Raw genomic sequence first — 5,895 nt, 5'->3', positions numbered from 1 at the left:
TAAATTACAGCTAAATTAATAATAGAATATACAGTAAAGAAGGTCTAAATGAGCTGTATACTCAAAGGAGGTAAACAAATTTGAGTTGTTTACAAAATGGATTAAAATAGAAGAACAAAGCGAGGATGAACCACTGTGCACTTTTGTTTTTCTATTTGATGTGACACTCTGTACTTGGCGCTATGCATATGTGAATAGTGGAGGTCAAATATTGATAATTTGAGGGGTACCATACCTCACTGTGCATTACATGGCTGTGGAGAGAATCTTCAGATCTACAGGCCACACATCCTGTCATCACACAATGGCTACAGGCCTTGTCTCCCAAACCACTATTCAACAAAGTAAATAATTAAAATGAATATGATAAACATGTATTATGTAACAATTAAATAACTTTTTTTTATTCTGAATATATTGCTATCATTCTTTCTGTGTTTCCTTATGTTAATTTTTATTGATTGGTTATTGTTAATATTAAACTTCAATTATGTATAAAAGATTGCAATAATGTATGAAGAATTAAATTAATAAACTTGAATAATGGTTTTGATAGGGCAAAGTGTCTGTAAATTAACTGCAGGTTAGAAATCAGGCCTGGAATTTGCCTTCTACTTTTTCTCATGACCAAGACAACTCAACTCCCTAAGCCTCATAATGAGACTTGGTTTACTTAGAGGATCTTGTGTTTATATTTGTCTGGTAAAAGGGATATGTCACTTAGAAAAGTGATGGAATGATTTCGATTTGAATTTCTTCTATGTGATACACACCAAGGATTATGTTTGCTGTTTGGCAGATCCTTGGCTTTGGGCCTAAAACAATTAATGAAATAAAATAAAATACACACGCCTGCTAAAGTACCCTACGCACAACACAATTTATCATTTACCCATTGCACATCACTTTTGAGTATGATGCCATTCATTATATTATTGTTTCTATTAATCTTGTAGTAGCAAAATCTTAGGCAATTTGTTTCTTCTGCCTTACCGCTCGGCCACTCGACTAGCCTCATGTGATAACTGTGTGGATGCTCTATCAATTGAGCTGCAGTATTTAATATGTATGTTGAACCCCATTTGGTTTTCCCATTTTTTTTTATCAAAGGTATTGCACAAAATAAAAATATATACTAACATCTTCACTATTGGTAAAGATGATGAGAAGTTTACAAGAACAATGTATTGTTGATCCCATTGATAATTTGAGGGGTACCATACCTGTCACCATGCATTGCATGGCTGTGGAATGATTCTTCAGATCTACAGGCCACACATCCTGCCAGCACACACACACACATAAATTTGGGGAATTATAAATACATCTGTTCCTGAAAAATTTTAATAATATAATATAATTATTTTTTAAAATTATTAAAAATAAGAAAAATAATAGTAATTTTATAATAATAAAATTAATAAAAATAAGAATAATAATAGTAATTTTATAATATCCTTTAATGCCCATTTCAAAATAGGAATCTGGAATAATAAATCTGTCGCTAGAAAACATTAATATAATTATTTAAAAAATAAGAAACAAATAAAAATAAGAATAATAATAATAATATTAAAATAATATCCTTTAACACTCATTTCTAAATAAGAGTATATCTAAGTATGTAAGTAAATAAAAAGAAAATAATGATCAATCATCTGTCATATACTCTGTCTTACCTGTTTGTTTCTTTAACATCACTGATGGACTCACTAGAAGTAAGCTGTAAGGGATTTAAGAAACTTGATAATTATATAAAAATTAAATAACTTTCAACAATTCAACAATTGGTTGGCCATAACTAGTAATTTCGTAATTTTCTATTTTTATTTTAAATTTCTCCTTTTTCATCTTATATTTTTACTTTATATAGGACTTTATTTTATTATTATTAAACCATGTATTAATAATAATTATTATTATTGTACAAGGTATTAAAAAAAATGATATTTATATATACTTATTCTTACTAAATTTGAATTTTTCTTATTTTCAATTTCTTAATTTGTGTTCTATTTTTAAAAAACTATGCACCGTTTTTTTTTTTTTTTTTTTTTTTTTTTTTTTTTTTTTTTTTTTATTTATTCTGAATGTATTGCTATCATTCTTTCTGTGTTTCCTCGTGTTGATTTTTATTGATTGGTTATAACTTCAATTTTGTATACCAGATTGCAATAAAGTATAAAGATTTAGAATTGTAATTTCACTGTTCCCTGGAATTAGTAACTTGAATAATGGTTATGATAGGGTAGAGTGTCTGTAAATTAACTGCAGGTTAGAAATCAGGCCTGGAATTTCCCTTCTTCATATCTATGTTAATGTTATTTTGTTTCTTGTTTGTTGCCTAAAAAAAAAAAAATTATAAAAGACACTAAGACATACAGAACATAACACTAAGACATATAGAACATAATTTTCTTTTTTTCTCCTTTTTTTTAAATAATTTGTCCCCCTTGAATCCTCCACTGATATGCAGTTAATGACTTTTGTTAACACATATAATTTTATTACACACATAGTGTAATCGGCACTGACTTCCATAAGACAATTGGTAATGAAATATTGAAAACCTGTAAACATTATGAATTTGTGTGAGGTTATTTCTGGGAGATTGCGGGAAGGCGGAAGGTCGTCCAATTTTTTTATGGGTGCAGCGGTTATCAGAGGCTAAATTTATTGTGAAAACAATGTACTGAACGTTGTTAAAATTGAAGCATGTATACTATAGGCCAATATTATTACAAACTTAAAAGTGCACAATTTCTACTATAAATGATTCATTCCTTTTGTATATTATTATAACCTGTACGTGTGTTTAATATTATTTACATACATAGGATTACTGTTTTTCCTAATTTCAAAAAATTATAGTTAGTCAATTGAATTTTATATAGCCATTTTATATAGCCCATATTATTATTTGACACAGACATGTCTAATTTCGATTTGTAATACCAAATTTTACAAACTCCAGTGTTATGTTGATGCAATTACACAATGACGTCATAATAATCAGTGGCGGATTTATGTGGGACAGAGCCGATCTTAAATTTTTCAAAATTATTTTTAAAAAATGGAAAAAAAACTAAGGAAAATTATAATTAGAATTTAATCCTAGAGTGCCATTTCCGGCAATCTAGAGGCATCATAATCATAAATTTTCTTTCCTCAGCCCCAACTATGGTGGGGCTGAGGTGATCTACTTTAACAAATTGTGCAAGCCCCTCCATGTCCCCCTCTATTTTGCTTTCCTGGAGCCGCCACTGATAATGATAAATTATTAGTAAATCACTTTTATGTTTGTGAAATCAAAATGCTAACTAATGTTTTGTGTGCTCCCTATCTCCCTAGTCCTGTTTTATTGTAAATTAGACGGTATTATTTTCATTCACAATAGTGTGGTCGCAATATTACTTACACAAAAGTGAAATTCTAAAAGAGGAGAAAAGCAAAATCCTCTTGATTGATTTTAAAAGTATTGTACATGCAGAAAGACTAAATTAATGACTGTTTAAGCTTATCATATTTGTTTTTCATGGTTTTAATTTTGAATACGTCACAAGCTAATTAGTAGATAATTAATCATTATTTTTATGAATGTTAGTGTGTACGAAATACATAAGCTGGCATAATTATGACTAAAGGGATAATTTTAAAAACTTTTTATGATGAGTATTTCAGTAGCAGATTCAAGGGGCCCAGCCGGCCCACCATCCCTAATTTTTTTGTTCAAAATTTAAAAGTGGAAAAAAATGAAAATTATATTCAAATTCAGTCTGAGAGTGCCATTTCTGACCAACTAGAGGTATCATAATCATAAATTTTCTTACCTCAGCCCCAACCATGGTGGGACTGAGGTGGTCTACTCTCCAATTGTAAAAGTCCCTCTCTGGGCCCAGCTCTATTTTAAATTACTGGATCCGTCACTGGATATTTTGAAAATTTCGTATGGAAATAAATGTTAATTGCATTGCTTAAAATTAATTAAAAGGCTATAGGCGCCAGACCTTCCGGGGGAGGGGGAAAGGGGGCGAAGCCCCCCAGTCCCTAACCAAGGCTAACATTGTTGGGGCTGAGGTGCGAAAATGTTGAGAATATGGACCTCTGGGTACTTGGAAATTGCACTTTCATACATTAAAAATCTTACAAATAATTCATTTCAACAATATAATACAATAATTATTTTTCTTAATAAAATTTAGGGGGGTGCGATCGCACCCTCTGCACACCCCCTGCATCCGCCCCAGTATTATACATTTTATTGTATTTTGTATTGTTATTGGCCAGAGGTTTAGAAATGACCACTTGATGTGTTGTTGGACTTTCCCATCATCTCTGAAACGCTGCTGGTCAATATGTAGTTAACATTTCGAAAAGCCCTCTATTCATGAAAAAGTTTTCAACTTTATAGGGCAGGGACAAATATCCCACCATTACCATTACCATTACAATTCTTTTAAAGCTTTGTGTCTTTATTGAGCTTGTCGACAAACGATTTTCATTTTTTTTATTCATATTGTACTTACTTACAATATGAAGTTATTGAAGATGGTCAGTGGCTAATATCAGAGCCTTCTTGCTCAAAATATGTGTTCCCGTTTTTGTTTGATTGTCACCTTTAGAATGTGTTTCGATAAAAATAAATTTAGTGAGCTACGTCATAATTGGTTTCTCTGTTTATTTACTATAATCACAGTTAAGAATTGAGATTTTAAAGCATGTAACGGTAGTTACTATGCCATTTAAAGACACTTTTGATCTTTTCTTTTATTTTGACTGATGTTTTTTTGTGATGCCCTTTCAATTTAGGTTGATTCCACAATTTTGTCAGACTCATCATTCATGCTGTCATATGTGGACTGGGTAGTCTGCTCAACTTGCTGGCTTGTAATTGGTCCATCTGAAACCAACGAGTCCCTGTTTCTACTCGCTATAGATTTCACTGTGCTTTCGATTGGAAAAGAATTTCTCTGCTTTTCAAAGAAAACTTCTGAAATTGATTGTTTTTGCTGGAAGACCACGAAAAACCATGAATAATATAACATGTATTAATAATACATCTTGGTCATTAATTTAATCAATTTAAATGCTGTTATTAAATTTATATTGTGTCTGCGCACCCCTAGATACGCAAGTCACTGCCTATAAATATAATCAAAAAGGTACTCGGTTTCGTCTACAGCCTGTAGCTGTGTGTGAAACCTCCTTAAACACACACAGAGTACTATTAAGTCGACCAAGTCAGTGGTAGTGTGTAATTGCCAAAAAAATTAATAAAAATAAGAATAATAATAGTAATTTTAAAATAATATCCTTTAATGCTAATTTCAGAATAAGAATCTACTTTTGGAAATAAAAAATCTGTTGCTAGAAAACATTAGTATAATATAATTATATAAAAAATAAATAAAAATAAGAATAATAATAGAATATAAAAATAATATCCTTTAATGCTCATTTCAAAATAAGAATATATTTAATGCATGTTAAGTATAAATAAAAATAAATAACGAATAATCATTAATCTGTCATATACTCTGTCTTACCTTTTGTTTCTTCAACATCATTGATGGACTCACTAGAAGAAATCTGAAAGGGATTTAATAAACATGTTATTATATAACCATTAAATAACTTTTTTATTCTGAATATATTGCTATCATTCTTTCTGTGTTTCCTTGTGTTGATTTTTGTTGATTGATTATTGTTCATGTTAAACTTCAATTATGTATACAAGATTGCAATAACCTATGAAGAATTAGAATTTGTGACTTGAATAATGGTATGAGGGCATAGTGTTATTAACTGCAGGTAAGAAATCAGGCCTAGAATTTGCCTTCTTTATATCTATGTTAATATTTTTTTTCTTGTTTGTTGCCAAAAAAAAAAAAAAAA

The 5,895-nt window shown here is 30.1% G+C and overlaps 1 long non-coding RNA gene across 1 annotated transcript; it reads right to left on the bottom strand.

Moving 5' to 3' along the window:
- Positions 1-235: 235 nt before the first annotated feature.
- LOC117110343 lies at positions 236-1,868 on the bottom strand. The gene is made up of 3 exons (XR_004445677.1): positions 1,680-1,868; positions 1,224-1,333; positions 236-332 (listed from the first exon to the last, which is right to left on the bottom strand). It is a non-coding gene; the product is annotated as an uncharacterized LOC117110343 (long non-coding RNA).
- Between the last annotated feature and the right edge of the window lie 4,027 nt (positions 1,869-5,895).

This window comes from Anneissia japonica, unplaced genomic scaffold, assembly GCF_011630105.1.
Source record: "Anneissia japonica isolate Jap-2015-1 unplaced genomic scaffold, ASM1163010v1 scaffold21427_len15931_cov118, whole genome shotgun sequence".
Lineage (NCBI taxonomy): Eukaryota > Metazoa > Echinodermata > Crinoidea > Comatulida > Comatulidae > Anneissia > Anneissia japonica.
The sequence above is the reverse complement of the archived record's forward strand: the minus strand, read 5'-3'. Positions and strand labels throughout refer to the sequence as shown.